Source organism: Sminthopsis crassicaudata, chromosome 1 (genome assembly GCF_048593235.1).
Source record: "Sminthopsis crassicaudata isolate SCR6 chromosome 1, ASM4859323v1, whole genome shotgun sequence".
Classification (NCBI taxonomy): Eukaryota; Metazoa; Chordata; class Mammalia; order Dasyuromorphia; family Dasyuridae; genus Sminthopsis; species Sminthopsis crassicaudata.
The window spans coordinates 153,137,964-153,156,223 of record NC_133617.1 but is presented as its reverse complement, the minus strand read 5'-3'; positions in this window follow the sequence as shown (position 1 = coordinate 153,156,223).

Sequence of the window (18,260 nt, the reverse complement as noted above, 5' to 3'; positions counted from 1 at the left end):
GACCTGTTTCTTCATTTGTAAATAAAATCATTAGATTTTCCAATTTCTAGGTTCCATTCAAGATATAAAATGCCATAATTCCAATTTAGTATTAACCTGCTATATTAATCAGCTTGGGGAGAAATAATTTTTAGCATCTTTTACTCTAAATTGGGTTCTTTATAACATGAAAAAGCAATTTTTACTAAAAATAAAAGTACTATTTACACATAAATGTTATCTATATATATATATACCTACGATTTATTCAAATATATAAGTATGTACATGTATTTAAGATATCTCTATCTGTACATTGGTGGCTATTTTCCCTGAAGAAGAAAAAAATGCTTTGTTACATCATGAAGTTTTGTGGGGTTTTTTATGTTTATATAAAAGACAAGGGTCAAAGTAATTTGTTTTCTCATGGGAATGCTAACTTAGTAAAACGACATGAATATTTTCAGATGTTTTTGACAAATAAACCATTCCTCCTCTAAAATTTAACCCATCTCTCTAGAGTTCTTTTCTTTTTCAACCACAGTTTGATAAATGCTTCAAATCAAATAAGGATAGCAAATTTGCACTTCATTATATTTTCATAATCAAAAATATTTAGCAACTTTTATTTATGTTGATATCAAGGTTATTTCTATAGAAGACAAGAATAAATAGAAATTCTTTTTCAAAGAGACCTTAACTAAATACAAAATGTATGTTATATAGCAAATTATATAAATATACACATATAAAAAACTAATGTTTGCATTTAGATTAATGCTCAAATTTAAAGTGGTCAGTGTTAATTTTTTAAAATTATTATTCAGTTTAAACCAAAATACTACAGAATTCACTTATAAAATGAGCACACATTTGAGTTAGTAATTATATTTCCTAATAAATAATATTTTAAGGACATGAGTATTATTTTATATTATGTTTTAAATGAACATCAGACAATCCTTCAGACACTGGTTTATTCCAGAAAGTTAGATAAACACCGGAGTGTTACAAAATTCAAATGATGTAATGATATATGTAAAGCATTTTGCAAACTTAAAGCACTAAATAAATACTATTATTACTTATTATTATTATTATCATCATCATTATTATTATTAACCTATAGTCACCAGGTCTTCAATTAGGACATAACTTCTTTCCCTAAAACTTTTACTATATTCCTGCTAAGCTAAAACAACTTTTTAAAATAATGAAGGGGCATTCTGGTAAAAGTTTAATAACCAGGCTAACTAAGAAAAAAAAAAAGTTTGCACATACTTTTTGAATTTAAGATGCATCATTAACATTTTCCTAAGTCTAGACAATCAACAAAACAAACAAACAAAAAAAAAAACCAAGTCCTAATTTGCAGCAAGTACTATTTTTACATTTTAAATTCAATCTAATTTTATTTCCAATTCCAAATTCTCAGCTACTGATTTCTGAGATGTAAATGCTCTTGTTGAAAATTAAGCCATCAGCTCAATAAAACTGGCTCCAGCACCTCTCTGACTAAACATTAATGCATTTGGTGAACATATGTAAGACAAGTAACTCAGCTCATGTTCACATCATCAAAAGCATTAAGCACCAATTTCAATGAAGTAATATTACTAAGAAAGGCACAACTCTCAGAGAATTACAATGTAGGCAGAAAAAAATTTGGAAAACACATAAAGGATATGTAACCAAATAAAAATAAATCAGATGTTGTTGCTTAGTCACTTTCAATTATGGTCCAACTCTTTGTAACTCTTTTGACTTCTGTTGACAGAGATACTGGAGCTGCCATTTCCTTTATCAGCTCATTTTTTGGACAAGGAACTGAGGCAAAAAAGAGAGTTAAGTGAATAGCTCAGGATCACATAGCTAGTAAGGGCCTCAGGTCAAATTTCATCTTCCCAAAACCTGTTCAATTTTAATAAGTTCCATTGCTACTCTAAGCAAACCCATATTATTTCTCATTATTAGCATAAAAACTCACATCATTATCTTATTATTATGAATGTTAATTTGCTATTTTGCTGTTGGTTTTGAAATATACTATGGATAGAACATTATATATAGTGTAAATATAGAGGGGTGCTGGCAACACCAAAAAATGAAGAGGTAAATGTGTATATCTCTTATATAAACTCAGTGGGTACAAAAGATATTTTAAACCAAAACACAATTATTAAATGCCTACTATGTACCTGACATCATGCTAGCTGCTGGTATATAATATAATGAATAAATCAATCCCTGTTCCCAAGGAACTTATATTCTAACAGGGGAGAAAACAAGGACATATATAAGTATTTAAAGAATAAATACATAAAGAATGAATGCAAAGCTGTTAAAATACCAGAGATTTTGAGAGAGAAGGCACTAACATTTGGGAAAATCAGGAATGGTTTCATATAGGTGATACCTGAATTGCATCTTAAAAGGAAAAAAAGGGATCTTCTAAAGGTGAAAAGGAAGTGTTTTCCAAACATGAGCCATGGCTAGTGCAAAGGAAATAAAGAGTTCCATATGTAAGAAACAGAGAGAAGGTGACCTGCTGAGTAAGGAAAGGAGAATCACACCCACTGAGGCTGGAAAGGTAGGTTGGAACACAGTTAGGAAGGACTTTAAAGGTTACACAGAGGCAATTATACTTGATTCTAGAGGGAATTGGAAGTCATTAGAATTTAATGAGGAGAACAACATGGTCTTTTCTGCAGTTAAGAAAAATCACTTTTGCAGAAATGTGTAGGGTGTACTAAAATAGAAAATTTAAGCAGAAAGACTAATTAGGGCAATATTGTTATTAAATATTCTGTATTGTTAGCTGGGGCAGCTAAGTTGCACAGTAGATAGAGTGCTGGGCCTAAAATTAGGAAGACGCCTCTTCCTGAGTTCAAATTCAGCCTCAGATTCTTACTAGCTATATGACCCTGCTGAGTAAGTCATTTAAATCTGTTTGCCTTATCTGTAAAATGAGATGGAGAACAAAATGGCAAAACATTCAGTATTTTTGCCAAGAAAACCACAAATGAGATCACGAGTAAGAAATGACTGAGACAAAAAAAAAAACAAAAATTATTATAATTGAGAAATGTCAATGTCTTGCATTATTGCTAGCACAGTAATAACTATGTATAACCCTAAACTAGAAACAGTGAAATTTACAATGTGCAGAAAAATGGAGATGGTAAATTTAATCTTATTTGTACTTACTTTGATTCAGGTAAAAATGTTTCTGCTGACACATCTTCAACATACCATATAAGCAAAAATGCCAAGAGTTCCTGAGAGGGTATAATGTCTAGCACTATCAAGGTGGACTAATGTCACAGGGAAGTTTGGAGTCTTAGCCAAGAAGACAATCATATGACCATTCCAAATATTATCCATTCCTCTGGTTTGGCTTCCACTCTCAATCTGAAACCCTTACATTTATAAGTTCCTGGTTCTTAATTTACTTGAATAAAATTGTCATGAATTATATTTATCATTCAATTAACATGAAATTCAGAAGTCCAGCTAAGTGAGAAATAAAGAGTTGACTGACTAGGGCACTCCAACAATATAGGTTCAGGGAAGAATTACTCTGAATGGCTTGTATCATACTCAGTTTCACTATTTATCCTTAACTGCACAAGGTTAAAAATGAAAGGGTGAAATAATTTGTTTGAATAAAAAGCAACCATTTCCCAATGCTTGAAGAGCCAAAGTTTGTGGTCCCCTATTTCTCAGGGATGCTATTTTGGAATTTATTTTAAAACTACATCTCTTCTATAGAAGGGAATCTAGAGTTTCAATCCAGTCTTTGGGCATATTCCTTCTTATCTTATCCAAAGGCAGAAGAGTCCTGACAGTATTATATCCACTTGCTTAGCAAACATGACCATTACCCAAATGTGCATTAACTACACTTCTCTGCTAAGATAAAGGACTACTAGTTCTTATTAGCAGCTTTGGCACTGCATTATAAAATCTTCCAACCTTATAATATACCCTTAGTATCCCTAAGTCTTAATTTAACCTTTTTATAAGCCCAGCTGTACCATTTGAAGTATTCTTTCTATAAAGCAAACTTGGAGATCCACACACACTTTTATTGATGGCATTTTGTACACATATAACTGTTATGGGCCAGAATTCTGAACTTGAAACAAAGGATTCTTACAAGGTACTAAAGTCAGTGGAATTGATAGAGACAGTGGTTGTTTAGTATGGTGCTTAACAGTTCTCTAGTTCAGTACATGTACTTAGTACTTAATATAGTTCCACAAGATTCACAACTATGATATCAGGCAGACATGCAGAACTAGGGAAGGCAGAGATCTTGGTGGTGGTGGTCTTCCTGCCTCTCCCACAGAAACCAAGACACATTCAAGAGTACCTCAAGAAAGCTGGCCCAGCCCCAAGCAAGGAGATAATAAAGGATTTGGACTTTTAACACCTGGCTACTCGTGTGATGATTACTGAACTGAAATGAAGGCTGCCTCCAGAGACCTCCAGGAAACAGAAACAGAGAACATTACATATAACAAACTGTTGCTCTCCTGAATATGCATTTATAATTACTTTTATGTTGGATTGATGTTTTCCTTGCAGAAAGCAGATAATGCTAAACTTACTACAAAATTTTAAAGGACGTGAGACTCAGATTTTACATCTCTTGGCAAATACTAGTGACAGAGATTCTTTAATCTCACAGAAAATAACATTAAAGACAAATTGCTTGGCTTTGCACATTCATCAGCATTCTCATGGCCATATCACTTTGAGTCTAAAGATCTCAAGGATCCTAGAGTCGATTTATACATACCATTAAGTCCAAGTCTCTTTATTTTACAGATGAGGAAACCAAAACACAGAAGTTATCTAGAGTCACATAGCTAATGTTTGAAGCAAGATTGAATCTAAATCTTCCTGACCCCAAGTATAGCACTTATCATTCAAATGTGATTCTTAAAAAATAACACAACTAAAATTTGTACTGAACCTGGATTTTATTAAGGGATCTGATTCTCTGTTTAGTAATCTCATAACCATTGAGAATATTATGAACCAAAATCGTTACTTATCACCATATAACATAATTATGGCACGCCACATCAAATAGGTCTCTACAGATGAAACCATCCTTACTTTGGTCAGAAGCATTATAATATATTGTCTGTTCACCAACAGGTATCAGAAGGTTTACCTTGAATACTTGGTATACAATTATGACATAACTGGAAGACTAGGCCCATTAGAAGAGAGAAAAATAACACCTTTTGACACAATTAAAGTACATCCCATGTTCTGTTCCTCTTCAATTGCTGTCCATTAACAGAATACCAGACATGAATTTACCTATGACAACCCTGTCAAAGAGATACCTCTGTCTTTTGGTACTCTCCCACTTTCTCATCCTATATGTCTTGAAAAATAATTGAAAAAGTTTGACATGACTGAACAGCAAACACCAATTTCAAGTGCTTCTTTATGATTTAAAAGTAAGAATTTATATGAGTGTTTGCTTTGAAGGGAAGTCTGTGTCTATGAACTACCTATCAAAAAGAATCTCATGAATTTTTTTTTCATTTTGAAGCTAATTTTATTTTAATTTTTTCAAAAGAAATTTATTTTTATTTTTCATTAAAGCTTTTTATTTTAAAAATAATTTTTATTTTCAAAATAATTTTTCAATATTGACCCTTGCAAAACCTTTTGTTCCAAATTTTCCCCTCCTTCCTTCTACTCCCTCCCCTAGCTGTCAGGTAGTCCAATACATGTTAAATATGTTAAAATATATACTAAATCCAATATATGTATTAATATTCATTCAGTTATCTTGCTGCACAAGAAAAATCAGATCAAGATGGAAGAAAAAAAAAAAACCTGAGAAACAAAATGCAAGCAAACAACAACAAAGAGTGAAGATACTATATTGTGAACCACACTCAGTTCCCATGGTCCACTCTTTGGATACACATGGCTCTCTTCATCACTATTGGAACTGGTTTGAATCATCTCATTGTTGGAAAGAGCCACATCCATCAGAATTGATCATTGTATAGTCTTGTTGTCGTATATAATTATCTCCTGGTTCTGCTCATTTCACTTAGAATCAGTTCACGTAAGTCTCTCCAGGTCGCTCTGAAATTGTCCTGGTGGTCATTTCTTACAGAACTAAAGCTAATTTTAATATTCAAGAAGGAACTTATAAATTAACTATTATTTAAAGTGCTTTTTCTCACGAAGACTTGTGAAGCAGATATGCTAGAGCAGGACAAGGAATGAATCTGGACTCAGGATTAGGTTCATGTTCTGATAGCAATTTTTATCATAATTCAGTCATTTAGTTTTAATAATATCTGACTCTTCATCATCCTAGTTCTAGTTTTCTTGGCAAAAATAATGGAGTGATTTGCCATTCCCTTATTCAGATCATTTTACAGGTGAGGAAATGAAGGCAAACAGGGTTGAGTGACTTGCCCAGGGTCACATAGCTAGAAAGTATCTGAGGCCGTATTTGAATTTGGATCTTGCTTTCAGACCTAGCACTGAACTCAGCACTATCCCACCCAGCTGTTCATTTGCAACTTTGGACAAGTGGTTGAACTTTTGTGGGTCTTTAGTTTTCTAATCTATGAAATAAGAAAGTTACACTGGATAATGTCTGAGGTCCTAACTGTAAAAATCTATGATCCTGTAAACCCCATGATGGAGTAATTCAAGTATCATTACTCTATCTCCTATTTATATAGGATGAGTAAACACATACTGAGAGTTTTAAGTGACTTGTTCAAGGAAGATAGACCTTTACCTTCAGTCTCTAGATCTAGTCCTCCAGCCACTAGAGTGCCTCTCTCTATCCCCATTCATTCCCCACTGTGCTATAAGATATGATTGCCATATGATGCTATTCCTTTTTCTATTTGATCTATTCTTTTGAACACAAGAACTATTGTTGTATTCTAGGTAGGAGTTCCAATTTATTGATTTATTTCCTTGTATTAAAATAACATGATAATACCAGTTTCATCCTGTTTTTATTCTTGAGCATGTTATTATCACAGTTTTGCCTACCTAGGATTGAATGAATGATTTTTGATTTTTTCAATAAAGAGAGAGAGAGAGAGAGAAAGAGAGAGAGAGAGAGAGAGAGAGAGAGAGAGAGAGAGAGAGATTCTCTTCAGACCATTTCACCTTCTCTTTTATCAGGGAGAAGATATAATACTTGCAACAAACTTAAGAACCTCAAGAAGAAAGACAAAGCACATAACCTGCTGATACAGATCCTTCAATGTCCATCCTTCTGGGGTACCAAGATTATAATCTTTTCCCTTTGGCAACTGATTCTACATAGTAACACAAAACTTTCTATTGTTGTTGCTCACAGAAAATTTTTGCAGCTTGTTAAACTTACTTTCTTCTACTTGATCAACCTGCTATGAAGTGCTATTAACTTAAAAAGCCAGTACTCTTCAAGTATCTACACACATAATCTCCAATAAAATCAGAACAGAAGGTTAAACTGTTCTATCTCAAGAATGTCAACTATGACACTTTATTCAACTTGAGTTATAGCCAAAATGACTATGGATTATATAAACCAACTAATATTTTAATTGATTTCTTTGTTGACAGAGACCAGTGAAAGGCTAGTTATAATTTTTATAAGGGTTGTGAAAATCTAGATAGATACTGACTTTAAAAAAAACTTTATATCAGGAATTAAGCCAGCAACTAATTAAAAAGAGAGAACAGAACAATCTCTTTCAAAATGTAATGAGGTAAATAGTTACCTGTTTATCCAACTTAGGAAATTCCTAATGAGACCCAAGGGTAACAGAGAATATAATATGAAGAGATAATTCCCAAAGCACTTAGGAGGAATAAAACTATCTTATGCAAATGAAAAATTAAAAAAAAAACTCACCCTAACTGGATTCAACCATTACTTTAAAAATAAATTTTAATTTGCTACAACAGAATAACTCCATGAAGCTTAAAGAAGACCACAATGAAGATTTTCTTAAGGGTTGATAACTCTAGAACCTTGCCCCAATGATCACAAATCATTAACATAATCACCAATTTAGTATAGTCCATTTTTAGGCCAAATGTTTTTATGTATGTTTATACAATTCTGACAATTGATATTACTCTTTGATACTTCAAAGGATCTGATTTCATCATACTCCTTTAGTAATCAGATTTAAGCTGGCTGATTGTGTAGCTCTGCACTATATCTTCCTATCAATCCTCTATAGGAAGTCTACTCAATACAATGGGAACTTTTCCTTTTACTCTTACAAGTTTTGTAAATAGCTCACCTATATATGGTATATAGGTCTATATACCAGGATGTACTGGTAAACATATAATGTTTGTAAATGGGGGAGAGGGAGGGAGGAAGAGAGGGAAGGAGGGACAGAGGGAAGGAAGAAAAGGAGGAAGGAAGGGAAGGAGGGAGGAGGGGAGGAAGGGAGAGAGGAAAATAGCATAATGTAAAGATTTTCTTTTCTTTCTCTTCCCTCCTTCCTCCATTCCTTCCTTCCTTCTTCTTCATTTCCCCTCATTTATTCTATTTACTCTCTCCTTTCACCCTATCCTCAAAAGTGTTTTGCTACTGGCCACTTCCACCCCCAATATGCCCTCTTTTTATCACTCTATCCTCTTCCTATATTCCATTCCCCTTTTATTTTCCTGCAATATAGAATTCTTTACCTATATTGAATGAATGTTATTTCCACTTTGAACCAATTCTGATGATGTCCTCCCCCTTCACTGTAAAAATTTTTTCTTGCCTTTTATTTATGGCAGATGATTTACCATTCCACTTCTCCTTTCCCTTTCTCCCAGAACATTCTTCTCTCACCCCTTAATTTCATCATTTTTAGGTCACATGCATCTTAAAACATTTAAAGCATTAATTTTAATGGTACTAATTAAGATTATAAAATTGGCATAAAAAATTTCCCCATGATTTTCAGAATGCCTTAAAATTTTTAATAGGATTTATAAATGTCCTAATTATGCCAGTACACTAAAAATTATAACCAGATGCTTTTTCTATTTAAAAATTTTTCTCTTCCCAAAAAATAAAAACTAAAGGCCTTTCTCTAGCCAGTTACATTCAGCAAAAAAGTTCCCAAATATGCACTATAAGGAACATTTAAGATACCTCTATTTTGAAATATTCTCCTAAGAGCAATCCTTAACGAAGTTGGCAATTATTTGGCATAATGCTGACAAACCAAGAAAATCCTATAGTGGTGGTTTAAAAAAAAGAACTTCCACAACTCTCCATTAATCTCCTGGAAGAATCTCCTTTTTTCTTTACTTTCTGTATCTTAAGATGTTACTCGCCCAGTGTGTCATGTGAAGGAAAAGGGGAAGACAGGAAGAGTCTTGCATTTGTCAAGATCATTTTGTGATGAAGTTCTTTTCTTTTCAAAAGTAGTGTCTCTTTTCTGTCTCTCTCAAATTTGTCTTTGTCTCTCTCTCTTTTCTTTCCCCTCTCTTTGATTTGTTTTATTGGTGAAATTTTTCCAAGTAATAGCTTTGATACTGGAATATACAGACAACTGACCAGCAGGGATGGAGAATTATTCTTTAATCTGAGTAGCAAAGTTCTAAATAAACATTTCCCCTGGAGGATTACAATTATAACCACCACACTTAAAGGAACTCTTAGAAAAGGAAGGTTCCTGTGTTTCTCCTTCCCAACAAGTGGCTAACTATTGGGATTTGGAGGAAGATGTAATTATATAATGCTATAAAGTTCAGTTACACACACACACACACACACACACACACACACACACACACACGCACGCACATACACACGAACTAATTCTTACAACAACCCATTATTATAGATAATTTAATATTATTGTTTCTACTTCACAGATATTAAAACAGTTTTAGACAAATTAAATAAATCTTGAATGATTTAAAAAAAAAAAAAAAAAAGGAGCCTTTCCATGATTCCACACCTTGAAACTAAGTTCAAGACACAGGACCTAAATGAACTCCATTCCCAATCTACTAAAATAGTGCACATGATTGCTTGGTAACTATCAGCATCTTTGAAAACTGAATAAGAATGGGGACTACTTCCAGGAGTAGAACCAAGATGGCAGAGTAAAGTCAGGAAACTGCTCCAGCTCTCTCACCTTCCCTCACACACCACATGAAACCAAGTCTCTGAACAGAGTCTGATGGAATGAAATCTCTCTCCAGCTCAAGACAGATTAGGGAAACTTCAAGAAAGGTAAGTCTCACTGAGGTGAAAAGGATGTTCAGTCCAGGTCAGGCAGATTTTGGGAAAGCAGGTGGGAGGATCTTATTTACAGCAAATCAGCAGTTGAGACTCTCAGGACTGGCTCAGCAGAGGAGCAAACAAATAGGTCAGCCTCCAGTCCCAGTTCAGAAGGCAAACTCTGGGAAACCAGGCTTTTCCTAGAAAGAGGATATAAAACTGCCCCTGCACACACAAAGGGCCCCCTGTGCTCAAAGCCAAGGCTCAGTGCCAAGGCTCAGGGCTGCACAGAGCCCTCTTTACCCCAGGAGCAGAGCTCCAAGTTAGTAGTTTAAAAAAAAAAACTGAAAGGAAAGAAAATTAGCAAGAAACAGAAAAGAACCTTGACCCTAGATAGCTACTATGGTGACAGGACAGACCAAAACACCAACTCAAGTGGAGAGCAAATTGTGCAAAGAAGAAAATTCAAAGAGTGACATGAATTGGTCTCAAGCCCAAAGGGGCTTCTTGGAAGTGCCCATAAAACTTTAAAAGGCAAATAAGTAGAAAAAAATGAGATAGGAAATGAGAAGTATGCATGAAAGAGTCAACAGGAAAATAAATTAAAATTAGGTAAGAATGAATTTACTCCAATTTTCCTAATTTTCATAAAAGGAAGAACAATTAAGTCTGCAAACACTTGGTCAGTAAACAACCTTCTCTAGCACTGATGTTTTTAAGTATTATTCCAGAATAATCTATCAGACTTATTCATCACTTTGTTTCCAAATGTAAAAACATATTATTCAATAATGAAACAAACTCAAATAAATTACATTTTATTAAAAAGATTGCACATAAGAGATTTATTGTTATGCTGATTACCAAAGGGAAAGACCAAGATAAATAATAACATGGTTCTTATTCTCAACATTTTACAATCTAGTGGAGAAATTGATATTCTTAAAGTCTTAAAGTAAGGAAAAACCTATTAGTGGTAGTTGCTGAAAAATGTTAAGATTTATATGAACTGATACATAATGAAGTAAGCAGAATTAGAAAAAAATGTAATATCAATATTATAACTATGAATAATTTCCAGTAGTTATAGAATTAAGTGAATCAAACCAGAATGATTTAAAAAATAACACCGTTAAAAAAGAACTTTAAAAATTGTAAAAAATATGATCAAAAGAATAACCATGCATGATTCCAGAGGCTCTACAAAGAAATTAGCTATGCACTACATAGAAGTTATGAATTTATAGAGTCCAGAATGAGACAATGTTTTATATACAGCCATGAAAGAAAATTATTTTACTTTACTACGCATATTTGTTACAAGAATTTTTTTTCTTTTTCCAATGCAAGTAGGATAGGAGGGAAAGAAAAAAAAAAGATTTCTATTAATTAAAAAAAGGGAGGTGGGCAAGTGCTACAGATATGAAATGTTGAATGCACTTTTAAATGAAGTCATGGTATTAATTTTAATTAACTGAACTTTTTGTTATAAGAAAACTTATAAAAATGGAATAATCTGTAAATAAACAAAGTTTAAAAAACATTTTAGCAGTGAAAGAAATCAAGTAGAATAGCTCTACAATCATATTACTTTACTTTTAAATTCCTTAATTTGGCAATTTTTTTGGTTGTTTTCAAAATTCATGTCCCATCTTTTATCAACATAACTTGGCAATATTTTTAATCCTAATAGGCTTTATTCAATTTTAATGATTTTTCTATGAGATGAACACAGTATTAAAAATTTCATTCTAAATCCTCTTTTGGTGTGTGTGTGTGTGTGTGTGTGTGTGTGTGTGTGTGTGTGTGTGTGTGTTTAAATTTCAGGGCAATATCTCAGACATCAAAATCTGGCCATGACAAAATTTAATTTATAACTTAATTCTGTAAAATTGGCTGTAAAATATTTAGGGATATTTTAAAATATAGGTAAACATAAAAACACTTGTAATTCATCTGACTATAGCTAATATATTTTATATAAAAACTACAGGAGCATATATGTAAGAATATATAGTGACTTTAGCCAAAATCATGTGAACTAATCCGCCCCCCCAAAAAAAAGCTCTTTGATGTAAACAGTGATGAACTCAGAGCAACCATTTGCTGAATGACTTTATCTTCTACCTTATTCTGCCCTCTCTCAAACTAGCATTTACTATTTGCTAAAATCCCTAAAGGTAAGACTAAAATTCTAAACAAAATTTAGTAGCAATGTTCATGGGAAGAAAAAAAAAAGTTTATTTTTGCTAAGCAATCAATAAAAGTGATTAAAAACAATCATATTAGAGAATGTTAACTTACAGGGAATGGAGACAGGATTACTGTTGAAAATCATAAATGTAAACTTAAAATTTTAAGTTGAAAGGAAATCATCTAGTCCAATGCTTCATTTTAAAAAGTTAAAAAAAATTCTGAGAAACAGAATAATTAAGTGACTTAACAGTAATTAGTAGAGTTCATATTCAAAACTAGTTCAGAAGAATCCAAATACAGCAATCTTTCAACTACTATACAATTTCTAAATGAAATAATCAAAAAGACATGTTTGTTTTGTAAATTAAACCCTAACTTCTCAATAGAGTTGTAGTGGAAATAAGTTGAGATATCTTTTAAAAATCTAATTTCTAAAAAATTAAGAATTATTAAAAGCTAACATATATCTTATTTTATTATAACTTTTTATTGACAAAACATATGCTTGAGTAATTTTTCAACACTGACCCTTGCAAAAAGTTCAATTCCAATTTTTTCCCTCCTCTCCACCTCTTCCCCTAGATGGCAGGTAGTCCCATACATGTTAAATATAACATATCTATATATTAAAAACATATCTTTTGAAGTACATTTCGTATCGACAAAATTAATTTTTAGAAACCCAAACACCCAAAACCATGTCATCTCAATAGTGGCCAAAAAAGAAAAAAAAAAATCTGATAAAGTATAACACTAATTTATGCTAAAAATATTACAAAGTACAAGCACAAAAAAAACAGGTTTTTTAAATCATAAAAACATTTACCTATAATCAAAAGCAAGTCCCAAATTCAATGAGGATTCACTACATTTTTTTCTAATAAATATGGGAATAAAGCAAGGATGTCTCATCTCCTATATTATTGTTTGATATAGTTTTGAAATGACAGCAACAACAATAAAACAAGAGAAATTAAAGGCATAAAGATAAGCAAAGATGAGATTAAAACTATGCCTACTTGCTGATATGATTTTTCACTTGGAACATCCTAAGGAATTAGACTCAGCAAAGATACTAATTAAAACAATACTTTTAGGTTTAAGCTGCAAAATAAAGACAAAAAATCAAATGTGTTTCAAAATCCAAGAAGTAATAATAGAAAGGAAAACTTCATTCCAGATTAACTACAAAATACATAAAATATGTGGGAATTTTCACAAAAAACTTGTATAAATTCAATTCTGAAATTATCTTTATTAAAATAAAGGACAATTTAAATGGCTAGAGGAATATTTAGTGCTTTTGGCTAAGTCAGTGCCAAAATAATAAGAATGTTAGCCAAGTTAATGTACACTTTTAATAACATATCAAATTAAAAACTTGCTAAAAAAGATTTTAAATTCCCTTGGAAAAACATAAAATTAAGAGTATTAAGCAAAATGAAGAGATTAAGACAAAAGGAATAGCATAGCCATTATCAAATCATCTAATATTACTGAAAAATAACAAGGTAGAGATCAATGGAATAGACTAGACAAGGAAAAATCAGAAACAATAAAACTCAATAACCTATTATTCCATAAAGTAGAAAGCCTATATTGCTTAGGAAATAATTCTTTATTTGATTTAAAACTGCTGGGAAAATAGGAACTACATTCTACATGAACAGTATCTTAATATTAAAAATCATATTATGAAAAACTATAAAAGAAATAGATCTTATATCTCTCGGAGCTGGAAGCAGGAGATATATTCCTAAATAAATAAGGGAAAAAGGAAATTACAACAGATAAAATTAACTCTGATTACTTGGGACTGAAAAGCTTCTGCACAAATGAATTTAATCCACTATGGTTAAAAGAGGACAAAAAAAAAATCTTTGTGTTAAATTTCTCTGGTAAGGGTTTATATCTAAGAACAATTAACAAATACATTTATATGTATGTATATGTATGCATATGTGTGTTTACATATGGCTAATTGCCATTCCTCAATAGATAAAGAACTAAAGAATAGAAATCAAAAATTTTCAAAACAAGAATTATAAAGTATTAATAAAATATATGAAAAGAATGCTCTAAATCACTAATAATAAGGGAAATACAAATCAAAATAACATGTTTCGCCTTGCATCTTACAAATTACAATTTACAAATTGCAAAGGATTGTGGGATAATAAGCATACTTAAGCAATTGAGTGGAGTGAGAAATGGTACAGCCATTTTAGAAAGCAATTTAGAATTATGGAGCAACTAAAATATTCACATTCTTTGATTCAGTTTTCACTACCAGCTTATAGCCCAAGGAAGTCATTGATAAATTTCTTATTATGCATTAAAATATTTATACTAGCATTTTTTTATGATACCAAAGAATTCCAAACAAATTAGATGCCCATCAATTGGGAAATGGCTAAACAAATTGAGATACACCAATATAAGGGATTATTGCTGTGCTACAAAAAAAAAATGATTTATGAGATGAATACAGAGAAGCATATGTCCTACATGAACTCATGCAAAATGAAATAAGCAATCAATTAAACAAAATACATGACATCAATGTAATTATAAAGAACTACACAAAAAAAATCAAGTAAATGTATTAAAACTAAAAAGATCAGGCATAACTCAAAAGACATGAGTGTATACTACTAACAAACATACTCCATGGAAATGGGAGATCAATGTATGTAAAGATGGAAGGTCAATGAGTGTTACATGTTGTACATGCTACTGAACTTTTCCTACTGTTTTCAATGATAGGTTATGCTTATTTTTCTTTTCTTTTTTGTCTTGAAAAAATACTATGTTAAATGGGATGACTTTCTGGAAGGGGGAGAGATACTGTGGAAAATTAGGACAATACAAAAATCAAAAAACTTCAATAAAAATTAGTTTGTGTGGCAGTTCAACGTGTGCTCTAGGGTACTTCATGAGCACTTGAAAACATTTTATAACTGTATGCACCTAGAGAAAAGCAACAAACATAATACAAGATGTACTGATGATTTCATTAGTTCAAGCAAAAAAATCTACCCACAGGGTCCATTTAGCTGGCTCATGATCAGAGTAAAGTTCAAAGGTTCTTCATCCTTGAGGCTACTGTTAGATCAGAAAATAGTGTTTAACCTTACATGACCTAATAGTACATTAAAAGAATAATGCTTCAAACCTGTACATAAAGATTCGTTTTCCCTTCTCTTCCAATTTTTTCCTAAATGTTAAATCACTACTTCTAATAAGTTTCCACTTTCAAACACTGAAAGAAAATTCTACTTTTCTTTACTATGAAATAAACAATGTTGCCAAGTAACAAAATTTATGCATATATATCCTGGACACTTACTTTCCTTCATCCTAATGACAAATAGAAGAAAGATCTGGAAAATACTTATTCATTATTTAAAATTTTTTTTAATTATTCCTAAAAATTTTTACTGGAGGGGCAGCTAAGTGGCTCAGAGGTTAGAGCACCAGTCCTGAAGTCAGGAGGACCTGAGTTCAAATCCGACCTCAGACACTTAACCCATGTCTTGCTGTGTGACCCTAGGCAAGTCACTTAACCCCAATTGTTGGGGAAAAGGAGAAATTCTACTGGATTTCGCATTTACAAAGTATTCTACAATTCACCTACAACAGGATTGATTTTTTTATCCTTTTAAAGTGAAGCTGAGGTAGCCAGGTTGCTACGGACACTTAGATGGGAAGACTGTAGGCAAATCACGTAATCTACTGAAGAAAGAAATGACAAACCACTCCAATATCTTTGCCAAGCAAACCCCAATGATAATAATGGTATACTAAGGTCCATAAGGCCACAAAGAATCAGACATAAAATCCCTAACTTTCAAATGAAAAATAAAGATAAAATTACTTAAGAATCCTAAGAATACAAAAAATTATTTACCATCAACTTTTTTAGGGAGCAGTATAGAACAGTGGAAATGATACTGGTTTTCTCATCAAAAGGAGCTAGGTTGAAATCCTGTCCATACATTATAATGTATGTTTTTATTTATTTATTTACTTACTTACTTTTTTATTGCTGGGGCAATTGGGGTTAAGTGACTTGCCCAGGGTCACACAGTTAGGAAGTGTTTTAAGTGTCTGAGATCAGATTTGAACTCAGGTCCTCCTGAATTCAGGGCTGGTGCTCTATCCACTGCGCCACATACTGTAACATAGTATATGATTTTTGAGCAAGTCAATTTTTCTCCGTCCTGTTTTGTCATTTGTATAAAGATAAATCAATCCTTTCTTACTCCTATGCATTTTTATACACAATTAACAATATTGTTCTGAGAAGGGATTCATAGGTTTACCAAATTGCCAAAGAATACCAGAACACACAAAATTAAGAATCTCTGGAGGGATTTAAAGGCAAGAAAAATGCATAACTTAGATATCAAATCAAACTGCATAAAGTTGAAAAACTGTTGGTACTCCTTTTGTTTTCAAATGCTACCAAATGCTATCCACAATTGCCTGGCTCTTTATGAACTTTATCATCTTCAGAAAGATTGAAAACTTGTAGGCAACATCTATGTGCTGTTTGATCCATATTATAATATTTTGTTCTATAAAATTATTTTTCAGTGACTTGAGTGTATACATAGTCATTCTTAACAAATTATCAGCTCTTTGAAGGAAGTGTCTGATCTTCTACTAGTCCCTTCAAAATAACTTTTAATAATTCCCTAAGTGAATATCTTCTCTGACCTCTTTCCCAAGGAAGTTCAAATGAAGGTAGTTAATAATTGACCTAATCTATACGAATCAAGAGATTGTTTCTTGATTATAAAATTAATCATTGCTTCTTCATTCTTACTCCACCCATGTCCTCGCCTAATCCCCTCCCCTCTAAAAAAGAAAAGTTTAGAAAAATATAACAAATCATTAAGATTCTTGACTCAACAATGAACTCAGCACCAGAGAGAAGTGCCTCTATTAGTCAGGCTACATCTATCTTTTCAGTTGTTTGAAAACAGAACTGTGAAACATTCCTAGTCAACTGGATGGTATTCAAATGGGTTTTAATTATGTCATCTTGTTAGGATTACTAAGTGAGAACTCAGGTTGTCTGGACAGTGATAAGGTGAGAATTCAGGTTTTCTGGACAATTACAAGGTGAGAACTCAGGTTGACTTGATAGAAGGAGCAAGCTCATTGGCTGAAGTGGTTCTTCCCAGAAGCCCTTGCATTATCCCACGCCCATTCTCTGGGAGGATAAAAAGCAACAGTGGGCCTGGAAAGTGAGTCTACATGGAGAAGGATAAGAGCTGGAGGAGATTCAAGGAGAAGACTCTGCATTGCATCAGGCTTGACGGGGCTCTCTGAAGGAAGGGAAGTCACTTCTCTGGACAAGAGTTAACAGCAACTACCTGGAGACAACGGTTCACTACAGGAAGAAGAATCTGTCTGAGAGATTTGAGTAGACACAGCAGATCTCTTCCCAGAGAGCGATCCGGCAGCTTCTAGAGACGACAGCTCGCTACAATCTTAAGGCATAAATATGACAGGATGATTCCATACCCAAAATAGATGGAAAATTCGGGGGGGGGGGGGGAAATTAACTAAGAAAGGTAATTGCAGCTACAGTTTAAGCAGGCTAATATACAGTCCAAAGCAATTTCAATGGATATAAGATTTACAGAATTAAAGATAAAAAAAGAAAAGACCTTTTTCACCATTTTCAGATTTTAAAACATTAATGACAATTTTGATCACTATCTTTATATAACAAAATGAATAAAGAATTAAAATAATGGGACTCTCCAATTCTAATAATACTTAGTTCATAGATTAGTTTTTCTATTTGGCCCAATATGCCCTCCATTAAAACTTT